The sequence below is a fragment of the Triturus cristatus genome, chromosome 7 (assembly GCF_964204655.1).
Source record: "Triturus cristatus chromosome 7, aTriCri1.1, whole genome shotgun sequence".
In the NCBI taxonomy this organism is placed as follows: domain Eukaryota; kingdom Metazoa; phylum Chordata; class Amphibia; order Caudata; family Salamandridae; genus Triturus; species Triturus cristatus.
In genome coordinates this window covers 300,125,056-300,151,040 of record NC_140590.1, presented here as the reverse complement: position 1 = coordinate 300,151,040, position 25,985 = coordinate 300,125,056, and the positions used below count along the sequence as shown (strand labels likewise).

General features: G+C 48.9%; 1 long non-coding RNA gene across 2 annotated transcripts in view; it reads right to left on the bottom strand.

The window, feature by feature from the left end:
- The window catches only part of LOC146809494 (uncharacterized), a 481,565-nt gene that overhangs the window by 16,294 nt on the left and 439,286 nt on the right, over window positions 1-25,985 (bottom strand). For both annotated transcript variants that reach the window (XR_014966441.1, XR_014966440.1), the window contains exon 3: window positions 25,240-25,331. This is a non-coding gene — a long non-coding RNA (uncharacterized LOC146809494). The remainder of the gene's footprint in view (window positions 1-25,239; window positions 25,332-25,985) is intronic.

Below are 25,985 nucleotides of genomic sequence, written 5' to 3'. Positions count from 1 at the left end.
ATTTTGCTTACATTTCTGCAGGCACAGCTGGTGAAACGGAAGGGCAGCAGGACCAGGTCCGGAGCGCGAGGCCACCAGTGCGGCGGCGGCTACACCCTCTTTCCACCAGCGAGGAAGAGGAGGATGAGGAGGGCCCCTCAACATCAAGATGCAAGGGGATTGCGCCCACCCGGACTGACAAGGGACACCCTGATGCTGGTGCTACATCCCGGGTGGAGGCTGAAGACATTGAAGGGGGGGGTGAACCCGACACCTCGGACTATGATGTGTTGGAGAGCTACTCTCCCCATGACTCTTCACCTGTGGGTCCTGAAGAGGTGTCCTCGGGGCAGGCCAACACACAACCTGGGCCTGCCATCAGCCCCTCCCTACCTCTAGAGTCCCCCATGCCATCGGGGGCTCCAGCTGAATCCCCTGCAACAAGTCCCCCTCATCGTCACTGCCAGACCCACAACATCATTGGCTCCGGACCTCAGGCACCACATCCCTCCTGTCCCCCCCAGGCCCCTCCCGGTGTTGTTCCTCCTGTGGCTGTGCCAGTAGACTTGATGTGGATGTGTGAGGGTCAGCCAGACATGTCCGCTCGCATCATGCTATAAGTGTGTATGGAGGTACGCATGATGCGAGAGGACATGCTCCCATCTATGGCCACCCTCGCCACCAGCATCAATTCACTGACCACAGCCATGTCGTCTGTTGTCTCCCCAATCCCTTCCCATACCACCGTCAATGTCTCCCCCTGTCCGTTGCCCCACACTGTTTCCCCCCGTACTCCTCGTGTGTCACAAACACATGTGGTGCCTGTTACTGCACCTGCCAGACGTGTGCCTGCATCGGACTCAGAGGATCTGGACATTGTGGTCCTAGAGGATGACCAGAAGGACACTTGACTTTTGACGGAGACATTGACGTGAACAATTATTTCAGTTTCCCCTTGTAAATAGACTGTTTTCCCTGACGTGTTATATTTTTGTTGCCCCACCCCAATCCAGGTTCCCTTCTCCCTCTGCATCAAGACCATCTTTTGTTTTCCTTCCTCCCTTCCAAACGGACGGTTGTTCTGTTCATACCTAAATATATTTGAGGAATTCTAATTACTTCTACTTGTTTGACTTCATTTAGAATGTCGGGTTCTGAATCAGGACACATATTTAGTGAGTCATCTGCTATGCACATAATGGCTTGTTGCAATGAAGGGTTACACTTGTAACTGTGGCACACACACACATACCTTCTCACATCTCGAGGCCACCTACATCGTTACACAGGACATGAGACACAACAGATTTCTTTTTTTTGAGGTCTTTATTTGGTGAACACACAATCACGTGGTTACATTGTCCTGGGTTCCTGTCACCGGCGATCGAGCTTGCGACATCGCAATTTGGTGGTTGAGGACCGCTCGGAGTGCTCAGCTCTGGCTCGCCGCCTACGTGGAGGTGGGTACTGTCCAAGGGACTGTCCAGGGTCATCTACATGTGCTGGTGCAGATGGTGTATGCACACTTGATGGTTGTGCCTGGACAATGGCCGGTTGTGCAAGTGGTGGGAGTGCCTGTACAGGGGTTGTTGGTGGTTGTGCAGGTGGGGGCAGTGCCTGTACAGGGGTTGGTGGTGGTTGTGCAGGTGGTGGCAGTGCCTGTACAGGGGTTGATGGTGGTTGTGCAGGTGGCGGGAGTGCCTGTACAGGTGTTGATGGTGGTTGTGCAGGTGGCGGGAGTGCCTGTACAGGGGTTGGTGGTGGTTGTGCAGGTGGCGAGAGTGCCTGTACAGGGGTTGGTGGTGGTTGTGCAGGTGGTGGGAGTGCCTGTACAGGGGTTGGTGGTGGTTGTGCAGGTGGTGGGAGTGCCTGTACAGGGGTTGGTGGTGGTTGTGCAGGTGGCGGGAGTGCCTGTACAGGGGTTGGTGTTGGGAGTGCCAGTTCAGGCCGCTGGTGTGGATGTCTCCCTTTGCTCTGTTGCTGTGCAGTTGGTACAGGTGTGGGGATGTGCTGTCCTGTGGGCAGATATGATGGCTCCCCTCCCTGCGTTGACCGTGAAGGGAAAGTTTGGCTCACTTTCAATATGCCCTCCATCATCTTCATGGCCAAGGCATGGTGTCTTGCACCCTCTTCCCTTTGGATGGATAGCATGTCTCGCATATTTCTGTACATGTACTGCCAAGTCCTATCCATCCTATCCAACACTTGGCTCAGCCTCTCCACCACCTGAGGGAAGTGGACCATGTCCTGCAGGGAGTCCGACATGTCAGACAGGGTAGCCCCGATGGCACTAATGTCCTGCCTCACATCGCTCTGCTGTTGGTAGAAGTCCTGCTCCCACTGGCCATCACAGCCAGGTGCAGGCCCTCTCTGCAGCTGTCTGCCATGGATGGGACGAGCAGGTCCTACAGCAGGGGGGGGGGGGGTGGTGGCAGGTGGGAGCCTGTGGGCAGGTGAATGGTTCCCAGGGAATTCCGGCAGCACAACAGGGCTGGTACTACCCCCAGATGGTGGAGAGGATGGCAGGGATACACTGTCTAGGGAAGAGCGGGTAGGGGAACCACCATGTTGGTCCTGGACGTGAGGACTGTGAGGGAGTGATGTCTGTGTTGTGATGCGTGGGTGCTGTGGCTGGTTTGCTCGAGTCTGGGGACAGGCCATGCTATGCTTGGGAGGAGGCTGACGAATGTTGCTTGGCAGAGGATGTGATGCCCTGACCGATTTAGCCAATCTGACACGATACCGCGCATTGGCATCTTCATCATCATCAGACATGTAGTCCTCATCATCCACCAAGTAGACGTCCTCAGGAAATTCATCCTCCTCCTCTTGAGCAGTGCTTGCAGCCGACATCACAGCTTGGAGGATCAGGGGATTCTCCCCTCTGATTCCCCGTCGGCCCGCACTGGTCATTGGCCTGTCATCCTCGTCCTCAGCATCCCCTGGAACAGAGGTTGCAACCGTATTAGGGATTGACCTGGTATAACATGTGGTGCAACACAAGGGTTTGTATTAACTGTACTGTGCATCAACAGATGAGGATCATGTGACCTGTGTAGGGTACCACCACAAATGACAGCTCACACCATAGCACTGAGGTGTTACACAGATACAGGCAAACTCACCAGCTCCAGCCACAACTCTCTGTCCTTAGGTGTTCCCCCCTAGTGTCACCTGCTGGACCTGTCTCCTCACGGCTTTTGTAGGCATAGCTGTCCCTGAACCAGCAGCTGTAGAGGGAAGTGACAACATTCTCAATTATCTGCATCACCAATTGACAGACAGGCACATGACACTCCTGATTTGTATTTCACTTTGTACACAACAACTGCTGATTACATGCAGAGGGGAATCAGGATCTCTGTCATGGCTTTGGAGTCGAAGCCAGTGACACACCTCATGCCAGAATTACCTGAAGGACAGGTGCGCGATGGTTTCAACGCTGCAGCCAGGCTGCCATGCAGTTCCCGGGATGGTGCACGCTGCTGTGGTCTCATCCTGTCAGCAGCTGTGATAAGACATACAGGTCTATATTTTTCAACCACAGATGGTAGCTCTGAGCCAACATGTCATTCTCAATGACCATTTGTGGGTAATCCAGAACAATGTGCAGCATGTTTAGCTCCTGAACTTTACATTTGGGCACCTGCTCACATGCAGCAGTTGCCAGCCGTTTCCTCCACACAGCAGTGACATCAATAAGATGACACATCAACAGACACACCTCATGCTAGAATTACCTGAAGGACGGGTGTGCGAGGGTTGTACTGCTGCAGCTAGGATGTCATGCAGTCCCCGGGACGGTGTCCGCTGCTGTGGTGTCATCCTGTCAGCAGCTGTGATGAGACATACAGGTCTATATTTTTCAACCACAGATGGTAGCTCTGAGCCAACATGTCATTCTCAATGACCATTTGTGGGTAATCCAGAACAATGTGCAGCATGTTTAGCTCCTGAACTTTACATTTGGGCACCTGCTCACATGCAGCAGTTGCCAGCTGTTTCCTCCACACAGCAGTGACATCAATAAGATGACACATCAACAGACACACCTCATGCTAGAATTACCTGAAGGACAGGTGCGCGAGGGTTGAACTGCTGCAGCCAGGATGTCATGCAGTCCCCGGGACGGTGTCCGCTGCTGTGGTGTCATCCTGTCAGCAGCTGTGATGAGACATACAGGTCTTTATTTTTCAACCACAGATGGTAGCTCTGAGCCAACATGTCATTCTCAATGACCATTTGTGGGTAATCCAGAACAATGTGCAGCATGTTTAGCTCCTGAACTTTACATTTGGGCACCTGCTCACATGCAGCAGTTGCCAGCCGTTTCCTCCACACAGCAGTGACATCAATAAGATGACACATCAACAGACACACCTCATGCTAGAATTACCTGAAGGACGGGTGCGCGAGGGTTCAACTGCTGCAGCCAGGATGTCATGCAGTCCCCGGGACGGTGTCCGCTGCTGTGGTGTCATCCTGTCAGCAGCTGTGATGAGACATACAGGTCTATATTTTGCAACCACAGATGGTAGCTCTGAGCCAACATGTCATTCTCAATGACCATTTGTGGGTAATCCAGAACAATGTGCAGCATGTTTAGCTCCTGAACTTTACATTTGGGCACCTGCTCACATGCAGCAGTTGCCAGCCTTTTCCTCCACACAACACTGACATCAATAAGATGACACATCAACAGACACCCATGTATGAGAAGATTACTGATAGGAAGGGATAAATGACGCGGAATCCTCCCCATTACACTGCTTTCACCTTTGCCATTCAGACTTACATATTTCCAGAGTCTCATGTTGTTTGTTGTCAAGTCAGAAAGGGTTTCATGTGTGAGATTTGCCATAGTCAGCGACATGATGTTGCTCATTTGTGCTTCCCCACGCATGAAGTCACACATATTTGTATGAGAGAACACAGATGTCTTAGGTCCATCCTTTGAGTGTCCTCTCTTTGCGTACTCTATTTCCAAGATCATGGTACTACTTAGCTGACGACGATTGGTGTCTTGTACAGCAGACATCCAAACCTCATATGTCAAACACTCACCTATACATGTGAATACGGTAGGAGAGGAGGCAAGCAGAATGTAACATTTGGTTTATACTCACACATTGCAGATAGGCTGAGAGGCTTTGATGCCTTCTGCCTGCACTGGATTAGTGTGTTGCTCTTCAGCCTAGTCATTTTGCTGGTGTAACTGCATGAAGATTCACCTTAGCAGCCCCTACATTCATCTCAAAGGTACACTACTGGCATCAGTGTTGGCCTCAGCCATGCTATTTTCATCATGGTGTTTCCGATATTTGAATTGCAAGCCGGTTGTGTTTTGGTCACTTCATATGACTCATGGTACTATTGAATGTCCATTCTGCACTCACTTGGCATACATTTTGTGTCATCCTTTTATTAGCCACCAGGGTCTGATCTTGCATGGGTTCAAATGCCATATGTGAGCATATTTTGATGCAGGACAACAGTGTTGTAATACACATACAACATACGGCGGACGTGAAAGACACATTTCATGAGCAGTCAGCCTGATATATTCTTGGGTTCCCCTCCCTTGGCCCAGCACCGAAACAGTGTGTGGGCCCTGAACAGATGTCACAGCCAGCCTTGTAGCAGAAGTCAGTGTGTGTCTTTGATTCTGGGAGGACCTCGTTGTACCTACAATGATAAGTGTGTTTTGCTACTTTACATTCCTGCAGCCACATGTGATGCACTAGATTTCTGGCACAAAGGATGAGCACATGCAGTTGTGGGCACCAGCGTTGCTGAAGTGTGTTATACGTAATATCATGATTGCTCCCACATAACTTCGAATGGGCCCACTACCTGGATGCAACCAATATCACAATGACATGTCTACGGATCCTGATGTGAGGTCCACTATTGTGTTTTGTTGATGGGCAACACAAAAGCCAGACAATGTAAGTGGTACATGACCAGCTGTGTGGACTGGGAATTTGATCTATATTGGAAACATTCAAAGTTGGACAGTGTATGCATTGTCAATACTAATGACCCTGGGATCTCACTTGTTCATCATTGCCATATTTCTGTCAATTAGATTGATTGATTACGTCTACAGACACCATTACAACATAGTGGGGACACCCTTTTAAGTAGTTGTGGCACTCGATAACAGGATTGGATTGCCAGGTCTGGGGCTGTTGCTGAAAAACATGTCATGTTCCGCAATTACGAAGGTTTGATGAGCCAAGGCATGTAATATATTGTCTTCAGCTGTTCACAATTAAAATTAGCTAAAGGTGGATGTCCATTGACAACTTCAATAGTAATGCAGCTATTTGTTCATCTCTGGTTGACTTTCATATGTGGGCACTATATGTCCCTCGGTCACTCCTGACAATTTATGCATTTTGACCATCTCCTGGCCACTGTGACTTACCAGTCGGTGAGGGTGGTATGCCTACCACTGTACGGTGGCGATTCCTCCGATGCAGGGACCTCTGCTGCGGCAGTTGTCTGTGCTCTGGCTGAATGTGTCAATGGGTGAGAAGAGAGACAACTAAACATATGGAATATGTGCTTGTGGGACATTTCTGTGATTTCCCCATTTCTTCCGCATGCTAACAGTGTTATGCAGTACTGCCGCAGACTGGGCAGGGAGGAGCAGTGGTGCATTGGGGACATAATGGCGTGGCAGGGTGGGAAATGTACAACAGAATAGGTGTATGACTTTTTAGATCTGATGATTCTCTCACGTTCTGGTTTGTGCTTTAAGCTTGCACGGGGTGATTTACTTCTTTGATATTTTGTGGCATGTTTACACGCCCCTTGTAATACATTTACACCGCAGTTGCGTCACTTCTGTGACACAGCGGTTGGGTAATACAGGTGACACATTTAGACTTATTCACAATGTTATGCATCTATGGGGATGCCTCACGTTGTGTGGTCCTGCGCAACATTAAACATGCATCAGCTGTGATGTAGGCAGGGTGTGCGTTTCTTTGGTTATCCCTCGTACAAGTGATGCATTGTAATCGACGGCATTTCACGTACTCACTTTTCATAGGGTGGTGCCATGCAAACTTACACCAGCTTGAGGCACATGTAATGAGTGGCCCAGAACGTTAGGTGTAGGCGGTCCATGGACATAGTTGGATTTGCGTCACACTTGCGACACTACTCCAGCAGAGCACCCCCCTAATGCCATCAGTTGCGACACCCATCTGTCTATCCCAGCGCCACAGTGCACCGCATTGTAAATGTGACGCATCCACGGTTGCACAAGAGTTGGATTGCGTGTCGCATTGTTACTGGCGCATCTCTGCTGATATTTGTCAATTGCTACTTAGCGGGCTGGTGTATTACTGCAACAGGACAGTGCCCATGTTTTCTGATGTGGGGGAGGGATTTGCCATTTCCATCGCTAAGGATTGTGGGACTTGTAGTGCTACATACAGAGGGTGACACAGGAGTCTCTGATTGACAGATTTTTTTATACACTTTGGACTACTTCCTTATTCACACTGACAGTGCAACACAGACAATCTTTTCATGCACTTTTTCTTTTCATCCCACTTACCTGGTACCACGTAGCGGACGTCACTAACAGGCAACCCATGGACCAAGTGGGGGTGTATCGTTGTCAGGATATCCTCCTCCAGTGGGGTGAGGTGGATGCGTGGTCCAGAGTATGCGGCTGGGAGGATCCGATGTAATTCAATCCGGGAGTATTTCTCCTTTACCCTCAGCCGCTCATCCTGCCATTTTTTTTTAGGTCCTGGACTGTGCGCCTCTCCTCCCCCAATGCTGTGACAGCAGTGGATAATTGCTGCCACAGGGCTGCCTTCTGTGTCCCACTGGTGCAGTAGGGTGGCAGTCCATAGAGGCGTTTGTGGTGCCTGACAATGAACTCCACAAGCATGGTGGTCTCCTCTGCTGTGAAATTCCTCTTTCTTTCCAGGAGGTCCATTTTTCTCAGCCGGTGTCAGCTTGCAAAGACAAACTCTGTGTGGCCAAACCTGTTCCTTCACTGTGTGCTGCTTTTAAATGTTTTTTGCTGCTGGTCAATGAGTGTTAATTGGCTTCAGCTGGATCATGGTGGGGGATCGTAGGCACTAGCAACATGATGGCTAGCTGGAGCTGTTGGCTGGGATTGGCTGGAGTGTGTCAGCTGATGCATGGTGGGGGATGGTAGGGACTTGGACAGGTGTTTACCCTTGGCTCAAATGATCAATGGCCACAGTTAATGTAGTCTGGTCCCAAATCTGACTTTCCGGCCCGAGAGCGGAATTTCCGGCCCGAGAGCGGAGTTTCCCGCCCAAGAGCGGAGTTTCCGGCCCGTATGCGGACTTTCCGGCCCGTAGGCGGACTATCCGGCCCGCAAGCGGACTTTCCGCTCCGGGGGCAGACATTCCGCTCCGGAGGCGGAAATTCCGGCCCGAGTGCGGACGTAAGTTTAGTGGTCGTAAATGGATTCTGTGAATAGCAAAAGTTCTAAGTTCATTCTGTGAATAGCAAAAGTAGTAAGTTCACTCTGTGAATACCAGAAGTAGTAGGTGTATTCTGTGAATACCAGAATGGTAGTAAGTTTAGGATTTAGTCTTAAGTTTGTTCTGTGAATCGGGCCCATATAATTTACTATTCCCACTCCAATTTTTATAAATTCAGGGAAGGTTCTTGTACACTAAGCATATATAATTTACTATTCCCACTCCAATTTATATTAAGTCAGGGAAGGAGCTGGACACTGAACATATATAATTTACTATTCCCACTCCAATTTATATAAAGTGAGGGAAGGTGTTGGACACTAAACATATATAATTTACTATTCCCACTCAAATTTATATTAAGTCAGGGAAGGTGCTGGACAGTAAAATAATTTGATTTACTATTCCCACTCCAATGTTTATTAAGTCAGGGAAGGTGCTGGACACTAAACATATTTAATTCACTATTCTCACTCCAAACTATAATAAAACTGGGAAGGTGCTGAACACTAAACATTTATAATTTACTATTCCCACTCCAAACTATATTATCTCTGGGAAAGTACTGGACAGTAAACATATATAATTTACTATTCCCACTCCAAACTATATTAACCCTGGTAAGGTTTTGGAGACTAAACATATATAATATACTATTCCCACTACAATTTATATTAAGTCGGGCAAGGTGCTGGACAGTAAAAAACTTTGGATTTACTATTCCCACTCCAATGTATATTAAGTCAGCGAAGGTGTTGGACACTAAATATATATATATCATATACTATTCCCACACCAAACTATATTAACTCTGGGAAGGTGTTGGGCACTAAACATATATAATTTACTATTCCCACTCCAATTGATATAAAGTCAGGAAAAAGTGCTGGACACTAAACATATATAATTTACTATTCCCACTCCAAACTATATTAACTCTGGGAAGATGTTGGACACTAAACATATATAATTTACTATTCCCACTCCAAACTATATTAACTCTGGGAAGGTGCTGGACACTAAACATAAATAATTGACTATTCCCACTCCAAACTATATTAACTCTGGGAAGGTTTTGGAGACTAAACATATATAATGTACTATTCCCACTCCAATTTACATTAAGTCAGGGAAGATGCTGGACAGTAAAAAAAAATGTATTTACTATTCCCACTCCAATTTATATTAAGTCAGGGAAGGAGCTGGACACTAAACATATATCATATACTATTCCCACACCAAACTATATTAACTCTGGGAAGGTGCTGGACATTAAACATATATAATTTACTATTCCCACTCCAAGTTATATGAACCCTGGGAAGGTGCTGAACACTAAACATATATAATTTACTAAATACATAATACATAAAATATTAAAAAGTGTTACTCAGTATCGATTTTAAAAGTAATATTCATAAATATAAACATTTCTTACATTTTAGATTTTAATTACTGGAAAACATTTTTAGAAAATATTTTAATATACATAATATTTTGAGAAATTTCGAATTTGTAAACAAATATTTCTTAATGTCTATCTAAAATAAATATTATATATTTTGAATTTTTTTTAAATGATAAAAATGTATTTTGAATATTATAAGCTAATTTATATGCATAATCCACAATAAAAATTTTTTACTCTCATTATCAAAAAATTTACAATTACCCAACCATTAAATTTTATATTTAATTTCTTCCTTTTTTAAATAAAAAAAATACTCATATTTATCCCCTATAAACACAGCATCACACTCATAAAAATAATTTTAGATTGTATTTGTAATTTGTTATTTCTCATTTTTTAAATATTTTTTTTAAAAGACACTCCCCCCCCTTATCCGCCATAAACTCCACAACCCCTCCTAAACAAAATTTGTTAAAATATTTCCACAAAAAATTTCATTGAAAATTGATTATTTCTAAAACACTCCCCATCCTTATCCCCTATAAACCCAACATCCCTCTCTTAAAAAAAAATTCTAAACTGTTTAGGCAAATTTTATTTTTGTACAAAATTGTTTACATACTTTTTTTTTTTAAAACAAATTTTTATTGTATCAATTTAGCCATCGCCATGCAGAGCACTGTAACCCAGAGACGTCTGCCATATCCTTCATACATGTACATACAGGCAATAGACAATTGTATATTAAAAAAAAAAAAACCTCAACCCCCCTTCCCAAGTCCCTCCCCTCCCCCCCAACACCCAATGATCGCACTTCCTCCAACTAGTCTTAATCTCCCCCTTCTGTCCATCCCGCTCTCCCCACGCATCTTGCACGCCCCCGCGCTGCCCCCCCAGGGCCCCAACGGCCGTGTACAGCTGCCCCTATGGATCGATCTCCCTCTCTACGGGGGGTTCCAGCCCAATTCCACGGTAGTCTGCCCATCGTTTCCAGATCTTATAGTGCTTGCGTGGGCACCCCCTGGCCTCGAAAATGGGCTGCTCCAGCCCCATATAGAAATCCAGGCCATTCTTCCATCTCGTCATGGAAGGGGCTCGTGCTGCCTTCCACTCCCTTGCAATATCCCGCTTGGCCAGTGTGAGTCCCAGCAACATAAGATGGTGTTTGTATATATCACGCCCTATATCCTCCATGACATGAAGTAGAGCCACCCGCGGCGAGCGGGGGAGCTCCCACCCCAGCACTTCCGAGAGGCACGCCAACACTCCCCTCCAGAATTTATCTAGGGATACGCACTGCCATATAGTGTGGAAGAATGTGCCCTCTTCCCTGCCACACCTCAGGCACTCCAGGGATGCAATCAGCCCTGCCCGCCACAACCGCGCCCTCGTGAAATATACCCTGTGCAGGTATTTAAATTGAACCAACCGGAGCCTCATGGCTATAGCTGCACCGCGCGGGGCGGCCAGCGCCTCCCTCCAATCCTCCTCCTCCAGGGCGCCCACATCTGCCTCCCAATCCCCCCGAAGTTTGCTCAGCGTGGGGGAACTGTGTATAACCAGGGATTGATAAATCCTGGAGATTTTTTTATCCGGTAGATCCCCCATGAATACTTTCACCTCCAATGGGCTGAAGTCGGGAAGCGACTCCAGACCCACCAATTCGGGCAACAGGGCGTGCCAGAGCTGGAGATATCTAAAAAATTGCTCTCGTGGCATATGAAATTCCCTCTGTAGCTCATGAAAAGATTTGAGTGTCGTCTCTCTCATTACATCGCCCAGAGTTGAGATGCCAATATCATCCCATCCCTTAAACCCCTGCAGTGCCGCCAAGTGGGGCAAGCGCCCATTGTGCCACAGGGGAGTCTCCCGAGTCAGGGTCTGCCACCATCCCATACGGCGCAAAGCCTGCCTCCAGATTTGAAACACTACCTGTGTGACCGGGGGCAGCGCACCCCTCAGCGACGCCGAATAGAGAAGCGTATGCAGCGTGTGGCGCCCCATAAGCTGCCGTTCCAACGCATACGCCGGGTCTCCCCTGTCCCCATACCACCATTCGTTAAGGACTAGAAGATGTGAAGCTTGATAGTAGGATAGAATATCCGAGGTCGCCAGCCCTCCACAGTAGGTGGAAAGGAAGCACGTTCGTATAGCCACTCGCACCCTACCCCCGTCCCACAGGAATTGCCCTAGCACCGAGTTCACCTGTCTGAACCAACCGGGCTGGATCTTGTACGGGTGGTTCTGTAGCTGATATAGGAGCAGAGGGAGCGCCACCATTTTAAATATTGCCGATCGCCCATACAGAGTCAAAGGCATACGAGACCAGATTTTAATATCGGCGCGGACGCGCTCCCCTACAGGAGCCACATTCCGCTCCCAGGAAGCAGCTGGCACATCCGTCAGTTTACATACTTTTTAAAACACTCCTCACCCTTATCCCTATAGACCCAACACTCGCTCCTAAAACAAATTTCTAATTTGTTTTATTACATTTAAAACATTTTTTTTAAATTAATACATTTTTGAAACACTACCCTCCCCTATCCCCTATAAACCCAACCCAGCTACTAAAAAAAAATATTAGAATTAAAAACTTTTCAAACATTGATTTACTATTTTTATAACATTAACAAACATAAAACCCAGGTTGTTTGCACCGAGGGACTTTGTCCTGGCGAAGTCCGCGTCACACCAGAAGCAAGATATTTGGGAATAAAGATCAGGATGTCACTCCAAGAGATAGTCAAAGTGAACTTGGCAGACATACTTGCTTCACTTATCAATGGTAGGGCGATGCAATGTTTTAAAAATGTGTATACTCCCCCGGGTAATGTACTATTTTAGGACGGTACTGCTAGAGCTGACACGAGTACAATTAATGCAGCTTCAGTCTATTGCAGATAGGTTTATATGGGGATGGAAGAACAATCGTCGTGCTTCAAAATACATGACGCTTCCATTGGCATGTGGTGGATGGTGGGTGCCGCACTTTGCTTTTTATTATCTCGTTTGCTTCTTGCAGAATATGCAGTATCTGGTGGTTGGGGCTGAAACAAGGCCATTCGAAGCTACTAACATATATCAGATGTTGGTGGGGACTCAGGCAAGCGAGGCCCTGCTTAAGTTCTACGAACCAAGCTATTTCAAAAGAACTCGATTTAAAATTGTCTCTGCTGCATATAAGGCGTGGAAGCTGATATGCTAAATCGTATCTATAAATCGGATAGGCTACTATACGCCTTTTAATTCCACGGAAATATTTCCTTTGGTGTTTTGGGACACAAAGATGGCTACTTGGAAGGGCAAGGTGATACGACGTATAGTGGACATTTACAGGGCTGGGATAATTATTCCTTTTTCAGATTTAGTGGAACGATATATAATATCTATGTATGATTTTTTCAAATATTTGCAAATTCGTGACGTTATTAATAAACATTGCAGATATACGTCTATAACAACCAATGATTTATTAGAGGCATTGTCTAAAAGAGCCAAGATTGGGGCACTGCTTGACATATTACTGGCGACTCAGTGGGATGATATTGAGATGCATGATGCAAAGTGGAGGGATAGATTTGGCAATACTGGCTCATATGTGCAATCATCAATAGATATGGCAAGTAGAGTTATATTGACGGCAAATCTACGCACCCAACACTATAAAACTCTGTTTAATTTATACCATACACCGGTCAAGATGATGAAGTGGGGTGGGGTACACGACGGGAAATGTTTTAGATGTCAGGCGGAGAAAGCTGATATTGTAATTTATTCTTTTCAGTTTTAAAACAATTTTTAGACGGCATCTCAAAATTTCTGTCGCAAACCACGGGGGTCGATGTCCGTATCTCTAGTGAGATTATGTTAGTAGGTGTGGGTGAGGATATTAAACCCACGCAGATTTGCTATCCTTTTCGATATTTTATATTTATAGCTATGGCTGTTGCCCGATTATGTGTCGCTTCTATGTGGCTGCAATCAGAGGCACCATCATATGAAATGTGGCGTGTTAAGTTCCACAATGGGCCCGATTCCAGCTGCAAAACAAACCGACCAACACGGACTGAATACCGACCGACACGGACCAGCGCCGTACGACCCATGCAGTACGATGCAACGCATGTAAATTACAACGGACAGGTACGGAATACAAGCCGTACGACCGAGCCGTAGGGAAAATAGTGATCCGGCCGGAAAACCGACGCGATATTCACCGACCGACACGAACCCAGAATGAACCTGACCGACCCGTACCCGCGATGTACGATGAGCGCAGTACGATGCAATGTGTGTAAAACCAGACCGACTCGCACGGAGACCAAGCCGCACGACCGACACGCACAGACAACCCGGCACACAAGCACTAGAGACCGCCGCGAACGACGCGTACCAAACACAGAAGACAGGCAGCGTGAACGAGGCGGAGAAGCCCGCACGAGTCAACAGCAGCGTCCGTTTCCGTCACATGAACATCTCCTTCATGCCTACAAAACACAAAGGAAAAAAGATAAAAAAAGGACCAAACAAGCAATGACAAAGCCAATAAATACCCCCCCAAAAAAATGGGACAAAGACACACCCACAACTCCAACTATATAAAGGACTACAAACACTACCATCATACCTTGCAAACAGGAGACACAGCCAGCAGCAAACACCAGTACACAGCAACCACAGACACAATCACAACTCACCCATCACACAACTAACACACCATCAGCACCTCATACAAAAGCACACACACATACACACAGCAAAACCAACACCAACCAACCATCACTTGCACCCTCACACACACATCCCTCACATCCCCACCCATCACCATGCCTCCAAAGAAGAATCCAAAGTTCACAGATAGTGAGTTAGAAGTGCTGGTAGACGAGATCATCAGAGTAGAGCCACATTTGTTTGGTACATTGGTTCAAAGGACCCCCCTCTCACAGAAAACCAAGATGTGGGCGAGGATTGTGGACAAGGTGAACGCACAAGCACCAGCAAGGCGCACAAAGTACGACATCCAGAACAGGTGGTATGACGTGCGCAGGAGGGTCAAGAAACTCATCGAAAAAGATCACGCCCTGAGTGGGTGCACCGGCGGTGGGCCTCCTGCCAAACCAGTCTACTTCAGGACCTGGGAGAAGGTGCGGGACATCCTACCACCAGAGAGCGTCCATGGCCTAACAGACATCCCAGAGCCTGGTGAGTACACAAACAACATACCCAAGATTGTGTGGCAAGGGGACAGTGAAACCATGCACCGCAAGCAAAGCTACACTAACCAATAAATAATCAGCCCAAGATGTGTATGCCAGTCAGACACACACAATACCTGCCATCTCATAGTGACTGGGGACTGTGTCATGACATGCACCAACCTACAAACAAATAGAGCAAGCCAGTGGCACTAAGCTAAATACACCCTGCCAGACAGTTTGACACCACAAACACACCACCTCACCGTGCAGCTGACTGTCAGGAAGGAATAGTGGGGATGCAAGTGAAGTGAGTGTATCCAAAAGCATGATGGGGCCTGTAGTCACAGATAATGCTCCCCCTCCTGATTGGCCCATCAAGACCTCTCTGAAACATGCCCACATCACAAGGAGTGGAAAATGACTGACAAGATGGCTGACACTGGGTCCTGCTGTGGGGAGCACAAGGCCCTGCTAGGGCTTGTGTGCAAATCAGAAGCAGGACACCACTGACTGACATCCTGAAAGACAACTTGCACGCCCTACAATGGAAGCATGTTTCATGATGGGAAGGAGGACTGACAGCCCTGACCATACCACTCAGTATGGGGAGACACCCCACCCCAACACAAACACCACACAACTCACCGGGTACAATGCATTGACACACACCTCACTGAAATATCGGCAAAAGATACCCCGTACTGGGTGCTGCTGTGTGAAGCACAGGGGCTCACTTGGGACTTGTAGCTAAACAAACACCAGGATTTCACAGTCAGCCATCTTGCCATTGCTGTCACACTCCCTCACAGGGAAGCAGAGTCAAGATGGAGCAAGTATGGGCATGCTGGGAAGGGGAGTGTAGCCAAGAGTATGATGGGACTCGCAGTCACAGACAACCTACACCCACCCACATGGCCCAGCAAGATCAAACTGAACCATACTCGCCTCACAGGGAGTGGGAAGGGACTGACAAGATGTCTGACACTGGGCTCTGTCGTGGGGAGCACAAGGCCATGCTGGGACTTGTAACCAAACAAACACCAGGATTTCACAGTCAGCCATCTTGCCATTGCTGTCACACCTCCTCACAGGGAAGCAGAGTCAAGAGGGAGGATGCATGGGCATGCTGGGAAGGGGGGTGTAGCCAAGAGTATGATGGGAGTCGCAGTCACAGACAACCTACACCCACCCATATGGCCCAGCAAGATCAAACTGAACCATACTCGCCTCACAGGGAGTGGGAAGGGACTGAAAAGATATCTGACACTGGGCTCTGTTGTGGGGAGCACAAGGTCATGCTGGGAAATGGCCAACAACAATATCAAACTCTGTCTGTGACAAGCTGGAAAAAAGCAGTGTACAGGCAGGCATCTGTTTCAAAAGTACAAAATGTCATGTTTGTGAACCAACGATGCATGTAGAAACATAAATCACATTGTGTGTCTCTTCCAAACACAGGTGGTGCTGGGCACCCAGCACCAAATGACGAGGATACCCGGTCCCAGACTCTGGTGGACACTGAGCTCTCTGGTCTGACTCTCTCACTGTCCTCTTCGGATGACGACGACCAACCTGGCCCGGTGTGAGCCATCATGCAGCACCAGCAGCATCAACATCTGCCCCCCCTGTACCCACGCCTCCAGCATCTGGACACCAACAGGGCACCCCCTCCAACACGGACAGACCAAGGACAATCAACACCCACAGCACAGGGACACAGGACCCCCCGGAAGCTACAGCAAACACCACCAGCAACACCACCCAAGGGGTCCCAGTGTCACCTGTGCGTACCCCCGTGTGGAAAGGGGTGAGAGGCACAGAGCCCACCTTGCAGAGGGGTCTGGACTGCATGATGACCCCCAACTGGCACGCATCTTAGATGCGTACCAGGATAGCACCGGAGGATTTGGCCAGGTAGTGGGGATCATGCAACACGAGCAGGTCGCCCACCATGCCCGCATAGAGGCCAAGTGGGATGACATCACTGCGGTGCATCGGAACATACTACAATGCCTCCACCAGATCAACACCAACCTGTCCACACCCCCCTGTGTGCTCACAGCATCTGTCGCAACACCATCTGGGGGGGAGGAGGACTCTGGCGAAGAGTCCCCTGCACCGCAGAGACCTGCACATGAGGATTCCCCCCCCCCCCCCCCCCCGGAAGAAGAGGGGTCATCCGAAGAAGGACATGTGAGAGGCAGATATCCCAGTACATCCCCCAGGGTCTCCAAACCTGTTCTGGACAATGTTCTTTGTGCGCAACCCGTTCACCTTGTCCAATCGCACACAACTCGCCCACATGACATGGAGGGTTCATGTTGGGCCAATGTATCAGATGACTGTGGACTTTACTCTGGACATTTAATCTACCAGCACTTCCAACTCCAATGTGAACTTTGGATTCCCAAACCACTGTACAGCACCCACCATCCTGTGCACTTTCCTCACACATGTTTGTAAATAAACTCACCAGTACACCATACTTGCCTCTGTTGTGATTCCAACTTGTCATGTTCAGGGAGATGTCGATCTGCTACACAACACAGTGCATGCCAAATACTGCAACAATGTGACCAACGTAAGGTGAGTCATGGGGATGTGACACATCTGAGGGACACACACCACTATGGCAACACAAAACATACTCACCATGGCCATGTCACTCAACACACACAATGATGTTGACCTGAAACACATTAGCATGCACAGACACAACACCAAGCCCAGTCAGTGGTAACAAGTCCACAGGTGAGGTAAGCAGATGTCACTCAGATGTGGGAAGACAGACAACGCACATAACAAAGCGTAGCACAGGTTCATTACACATCAGCAACACGTTTATTCCACACTACTTGCATGGTAATTCTATGTAACAGTGGACACACGCTCTCCATGTGTTGGAGAATGGAAGTCCAGGGATGTGTGGTACATCAGTTGATGGGAATTGTCAACTTCCACACTGGTGTTGGCTTCTGGGTGTTGGGGGTCAGTGTTGACCACACAACAGGCAAAGTACCCTGGGAAGGACAGACAAGATACAGTCAAAAGCACAGAAGAACAGGAGAGAAATGCAATACACATGCACAAAACATGTTGCAAAACACCTACACAAACACTAGTTAGCAGTACTACCCTATTGTGGAGTACACACCAGCTGAATGGACACATCACAGCACGCATCCAGTCAAGTGGCACACAGACACACTCAGACAGCAACAGAGCTGGCTCAACACATTCCAGGCTACCTCCATACATTCTCATAACAACCCTGGAAACTCACATTCAGGTGAAGAAGTTGTTGATGAGCTGGGAGCGGACGTCACCATCATCTTCATCATCACTGGCATCTTGGCCCAGGCCGGGATCCTCCACAGGTGCCGGAGGTTGGTCGTCGTCATCGTCATCCTGGATGAGAGGCACCTCCTTCTGCACCGCCATGTTGTGTAGTATGCAGCAGACAAGGATTATTTTGCACACCTTTGCAGGCTCATATGGGAGGGCCCCTCCGGCCTTGTCCAGGCAGCAAAAGTGGCTTTTCAGGAGGCCGAATGTCCGTTCAATCACCGTCCTGCTCCGACCATGTGCCTCATTGTAGCGCATCTCGGCTGGTGTGAGAGGGTTCCTGAGGGGTGTCAGCAACCACGCCATGTTGGGGTATCCGGAGTCACCTACACTCACAAAAATGAACAAGTAGCTGAGGTTTGTAGGAGTGCGGAATACAACAGTGACAAACACACACAATGAGAAACAGTCAGTACACACCGACAAGCCAGGCATGCTGAGCTGGCATCTGTGACATCAGCGTTGCAATGCAACTACTCACATGTGTGATCGACATGTCAGCAAGACAGACCACCAGAGCATTGATCGAATGGTAGTGCTTCCTGTTCCGGTATGCCTGCTCATGTGCCTGTGGTGGTATCAGGGCAACATGTGTCCCATCAATAGATCCGATGACGTTCGGCATCCTCTCCAGTGTATAAAAGGCATCCTTAATTTCAGGGAGTTCATCTGGGCTCGGGAACTTGATATACAGGTCGAGGAATTGCAACATCCCCTCCAAGACATCGCGTAGCACCCGACTAAACATCGTTTGCGACATACCACCAGCAATTGCCACAGTGTACTGAAAGGTACCGGTAGCAAAGAAGTGCAGGGCTGCCATCACCTTCACATCTGGGGTCAGTGCTGTAGGGTATGTCCGGCCAAGTGGCAGATCTGGCGTCAACTGCTCCGCCAACTCCGCAAACAGTGGCCTGGTGAAGCGGTACCGTCTGATGCAGTCGCGTTCCTGCATGGTTGCAAGGTCTGGGAACGGACGATGGACAGCTGGTGCCCTGCAGTACAGAGATGCACAAAGGAAGATTGTCAGTACATCCACCCATGTGGCCATGACCACGATCCCTATCTCATGCTAGTCCATGACATTACACAATGTACTGAGGTGTGTGCTGTTGGGCATGGACACATATGTCACCTACAAGACCACCACCTCACATCTCAATTCCACATGTCCACATGAGTCCCATGTAGTGCAATGGCCAATCATCTGGCTGTGTCACCCAACCTATGTGCTGGTGCAACGTTAAAAAAAACACACCCCAGTGACAATTGAGGCCTCATGTCTCCCAGGCATCACAGATCTTTGTCATGCAGAAACCCAGGCTCCCTGTATTGCCACATCAACACAGCAATGGACATGGCGTAGCACGTACACACCACAAGTCAAGCGTAAGTCCCACAGGTAGTGGCCACTGTTGTTCCTGCCGGCCCTACATGTACGTCTCTTAGACACACACCCCATCAAGGGTGATGCATATACCACATGGATGTGGAGACTGTCACCCATTGGTAACATTTGATCAGACACATCTGAGACACAACATGCACACAGACTGTGGGTGCACATCAGTATTGTGGCTACAGGTCTCACTGTGACGTACATGCCATCACCCCCAGGACTCAGGGTGTATGTAACATGTCCTAAACATATCCAACCTGACACTGTGGCCTTGACTCATGCCCATTACTGTCCAATTGCACATCACAGTGGTAATGTGCACAACACACAAAGGATTCTGCCCCCATGTACACGTGCACAGCCTGGGAGTGGCTGCACAAAGTGTCAGCCAAAAAAACAGCTGTGCCCCCCCCCCAAATACCCAGGGAATGCAGTCTTACATGCCATGGGACACTGTGTGGCCAATTCTAGAGTGTGGCAGGTGTGCGCAGGTGTCCATGGCCAGTACATGTGTGTTGCATCCGTATAATAGTCACACTAATGAGGTCCGACGCGGGTGACAATGCGTACGCATTGCACGGGTCATGTCCGAGCCGTGCGTGCGCTTTGTCATTGAATGCAATGAGGTCCGACGCGGGTGAAAATGCGTACGCATTGCACGGGTCATGTCCGAGCCGTGCGTACGCTTTGTCATTGAATGCAATGAGGTCCGACGTGGGTGAAAATGCATATGCATTGCACGGGTCATGTCCGAGCCGTGCGTACACTTTGTCATTGAATGCAATGAGGTCCGACGCAGGTGAACAATACGTACGCATTGCACGGGTCATGTCCGAGCCGTGCGTACGCTTTGTCATTGAGTGCAATGAGGTCCAACGCGGGTGACAATGCGTACGCATTGCACAGGTCATGTCCGAGCCGAGCGTACGCTTTGGCATTGAATGCAATGAGGTCCGACGCAGGTGACTATCATGCATATGCGTCGGACAGGCATGGTCCGAGACAGGCGTACGCCTTGGCCATTGAATCGTATGGAGACGGGTGCATGTGTACATTCAAAATACGCGTTGTACAGTCAGTTGAACGAGCCGTGCGCACCCATTGGCTATGGACTGTCATGGAGACGGATGCGGATTCAAAAGTTGTACGAGTCGTGCACTGGAAATTCAGTTGGATGCCTACAACAATGTTGCAATTTCAAGTGTTCCATGAAGGTGAAGATTTGAACAATGCGAAAGGCGTGTACGAGTTGTACTTTTAAATGGATTGGCCAGATTCATAGAATGCAACCGTGTTGGACCTATCACTTTAGACACATGGCACAGATTCTGCCTCTGTAGCACAGATATAAGGCTGGCTGGCCCCCAGGGAGCTCACTTGCCCGCACTACATGCTACTGGACCACATCCCTGCTACCACTGCTGCTGTCTCTGCATCCTCTGGCTCCTGCTATGGCACGTACTCTGGAGAGGGCCCCAGCCTTCACTGAGGAGGAGAACCAGGCCCTGCTGGACGGGCTCCTTCCAGAGTACAGAAAACTCTGTGGGAAACCAGGGGAGCAGGTGAGTGTGCAGTACACTGCTTTCCTAATTATGCATGTTGTCTAACTAGCAGTACTAGCAGTGTGTACACCGGTGGCAAGCAGTCTCAATGACTGCTGTCACCCCCCAAAGTGTGTAGGTACATGCAATGAATAGTTTTTCTGCTGCTAAAGTGCATTATTGCAAGCTCACACTATCCAGGCATTGTTAACATGTCAGACATGCATGTGCTTTTGCAATCCCCATGGTTGCACTGCCTGTGTAATTTATTGCCCTTTGTGATGATGACATGTCTATCCAAATGTGTGCTGCAGCAATCTGGGGCATGTGTGTTACTGTACTTTTCACTTTGTCCTCCTCACAGGTTGATGCCCACCAGAAGCAGGAGATCTGGCTGACCATCGCCCGGGCTGTTCATTCTGTGGGGGTCTACAAGCGCCGGATCCGCAACTGCCAGAAGAGGTGGCAGGACCTTCAGGGCTGGACCCGGAGGATAGCTAGAGTCCAGCTGAAGCTGTCACCTCCACGCAGGAGGGGTGGACACCGGACCCTGACTCCCCACATGCTCCGGATCCTGGCGGTGGTCTTTCCGGACCTGGATAGGCAGCTGAAGGCCAGACAGCAGCAGGAAGGGTGTGAGTCCATGTCTGATCTGTGTACTATGTCTGACATGCAAATAGCAGTCTTTTGTCCTGCTCACACTTCCACGTTACGTAGCTCTTCTAGCCCCAAACTCAGGTCCCTTATTTGTGTGATGCACCCTCCTCATCTGTTCCACAGGTTTGGCCCCTCAAATCTGTTGCTTGTGTCACTAGGGCACTGTGTCCCTGCAGTCAGCTATGCTTCATGTACCGGTCAACATCAGTTCCCGTGAATCTGTTGTGTGTTTCATCGGTGAGTCAATTGTTTACACAATGCCTGAGATCTGACATGTGATCTGTGTGTGCCCTTGAGATGTGTACCAATTGCTGGTCTGACTCGCAACATTTGGCTGGGGTATTCCAAACAAACCCATGCAGCAGGGAACTCTAATTTAGGGGCCTCAGGAGTATGTATAGCAAGTATGTCTCACTTGCTTAGCCACTTGACTACTGTCCAAGGCCAAACACTGTTCCACTTAGTCCTGGCCAGTCATGCCCCGTCAAGGGTATTTACAAACACTTTGTAATCCCACTCCTGATTATGAAATTGCAGGTTGTGCTCAGTGACATGTGCCCTCAGGTGTCTGCCTCTGTGTCATCAGGGTGTGGCTTGTTGCTACGTACAACTGGGGTGTCCATGATTCAGAGGGTAAGCATGACATCTGCGATGTGACTGTGAGAGACAAGACCTGTGTGACATATAGGTGTGTGATCATCTGACAGCGCACAATGGTGTATGCAACTGTGTCCTTCATGCAGCTGGGTTACATGCATGGCAGACTGTGATGTTTTAATGTACAAGGATTAGTGTTTGCTGCCACTCATATGTCTGATTTGCATGATGTGGGTTCTTCTGGGTCCTGGATATGTTGTTTGCATGGGATGGGGAAGTGCGCCGGTCATCTGCTGAGTTTGCTTTACCCCAGAGCTAGGATTGTGAGTCAGTGCATATTGTTGTTGTCTGGATGCCCTGCCCCTGTGACAGGAGACAGTGTTGACTGACTTTCAGGGCATACCAGGGCCATGGCATTTAACTTGCTTTGAGTGAGCCTACATTGTGTTCAAGTGTGCACCACGCACCACATTGTGGCATTGACCATCAGGACAGGAGTACATCATAGTGTGTGTTGCTGGCATGCATCACCAGCATGTGGAATGAGTCTCTGCCCATCCCTTCACCCGGACACCTGTACTGAGTCAGTAGCAAGAGATGTGCTGTGTGTATAGTGACATACTCCTACATGTTCACTTGCATGTACAACTGATGTGTGGGTGGTGCATGTTGGCACATTGGGGTGTTAGCATCCAACATGCAACGGCCATATGTGTCAAAGTCAAGGAGGGATATGTGTGCCATGGTTGATATTGAGAATGACAATTGTCTTATCCTAAACAGTGTTGGCACTTTGAGCTGTGTTCAGCTGATGCCAGGGCTTGCCCTGTGATGTGATGTTCTCACTGTGGTGTGTGCAGTCGGTGCAGGTGACTGATGTTGTTCTGTTACTTCCTATTCCTATCCAGATACATCCACGGCCACAGGAGGGGACAGCTCCGTGGACCAGGAGGAGCCACAGAGCCTTACAGGGACAGAAGGAGAGGAGTCGGGTGGACCCAGTGGCACGGAGGGCGAGTTGAGCCACACAGAGGAGTCGTCAGCACCATCCCCCCAGCTGAGGGCCACAGAAGCTCTGAGGATGACTCCCTTGTGGAGGCGGGTGTCAGCAGCCACCAAACCCCAGCTAGTGAGGCTGTCCCTGCCCCGCCACCGCCACCACCACCCCCTCCCATTGGCGCCCATCCCAGAGGTCCCTGTGGGCTCCCGTGTTCGTGAGCATGTCTCCTTCGTGCCAGGCACCGCAACCCCTGCCCCTGTGTCCCCTGAGTGAGGAGTCTGTGGACTTACTTCGACAGATCCATGTAGGGCAGACATCGATGCTGAAGGTCCTCCATGCACACACAGGTCTGTTGACACAACTGGTGTCATTCATGGAGGGCATTTCCTCGGGCATGTCTGCCCTACAGAAGACCAATCAGTCCGTGGCCTCCTCCCTGACGGCAGCAGTGTCCCTCACCCCTCCTACCCCTGCACAACCCACGATTCCTAGCACCCTACCTGTCCCAAGCACAGAAATCCCAAAACCAAGGTCTAGACGTGCACACAAGCAAGCGCAGGGGACTGATTACACACTCACAGGGGCTGGTTTGCTGACACACACACACAGTCATCCACAACCACTCCCCTGTCCTCTGAGACCTCTCCCTCCCAGCCCCCTTCCCTTGCCTCACCTGCAACCCCATCCCCCCAGAAGCTCTTCCTCTGTGACCTTGGCCTCTTCCCCACCGACCCTGCAGATCCTGATTGTCCCCACACACAGAAGGGAGTGCCCCTCACACCCGGACACCCTCCCCCAGGCGCAGTCAGACCGAGACGCCCACCCGCAAGTCCCCCCGGAGCCAGAAGAGCCAGACCCCCCCGCCACCACTCAGCTCCAAGGTAAAGTCTCCGTCCTCCATCCCCCAGGCCACCACTCCAGAGGTTCCCCCGCCACTCCCTGCCCCCGGTTCCCCCACACACAGATACACCATCCCCAAAATGCTAAGGCCATCCCCCCCTAGCACTTGCTCCGCCACACCTGGTCAGACAGTTGGTGCCACTGATGTGGGGACCGTGTCCCCCCCTGCCCTGCCGACCTCACCTGTCCCCCATTCTGCTCCCATGTATGTAGGCACTGCTTGTCATGAATCCATACGTTATTCCCAATAAAAACCCACCCCAATCCCGTGCATCCTGCACTCCAATGATATATGTGTATTTATAGGTGACTGTGCAACTGTAGAGAGTATGAGGATCTTTGTGATCCGTTGTTGTCATTATGTATGCATGGTACAGATTGCTTTGTTATCGCATGGTACAGATTGCTTTTTTACTTTTGTTTGGACTTCGCTCGCTGCTCGAGAGTGGTTTGGCAGGTGTTGGAGACACTTGCGTTTGGTGGTGGCAGTGTCGGGTGGCCTGCTTCGCGTCTGTGTGCACGGCGCGAGAGCAGGAAACACCTGAGCATCGGAGTCGGGTTGCTCGCGCTACAAGAAACCCGGAACGTGAAGCACGTACACGCGCTCCTGTTTACAAACGTCTCTGGGTGTGGCTGGAGTATTTAAGCCACACCCAGATTCTGGAAGGTGCTTAGCCTTCCGCCTCTGCAACGGAGAACATCGCGCTGACCTGGCTCTGCACTTACCTTCAATCTGGCTCCTTGTTTCCTGAATCTTCTTACTTCCATCTCAGCTTCCAGCATCTTCATAGTTTCAAGCTTCCACGGCGTGATGCAACCTGAAAAGAAAGGAAATTAAGCTAAGTGAATTTTCTCTTACACAATCTTCTGGCGCCCATCGCAAGAGAGAGTTTAAGTAAAGGAACTTTACTAATTTTTGGACACTCTGGACATTTGATATGTTAGTAATCGGAATATGTTATTAATCAAAAAAGGAACGGAATTTTTCTCCACCAAGTTGTAAACACTACATGAAGAGATATAGTAGTGTGTATGTGTTATGTATATCTTTTGTTGTGTTTTATCTTTTTGATTCAGTAGAAGTGATTTGCGACAACGGAAAAAATCAGGAAGGATTGCTCAGTAAGTGAACAAAGTATAGGGAACTTTTAAAAAAAGAACAATGCAGTTCAATTAATCAATAGCGCAGAATTATAAATGAATGTTATGTATTGTTTGCTTGTAGAACTTTCAAAATTCAACTGCTTCATTACTCGCAACAATCAACAAACAAGTGAAGAACATTGAACTCCCTTCACAACGCAACACCTTCCTGGACGCGAAGCCTTACCCTGTAGAATCGCAGGTAGGATTATTATAGCAAAACAAAACACCAAAACTAATCAAAGTGATAACAAAGAGTTAGAGTACTCAAGAATAAATAACTGGAGGGTCAGTTAGCTAAGGAATCTTCTTGTTGATTCGCAGGTCGA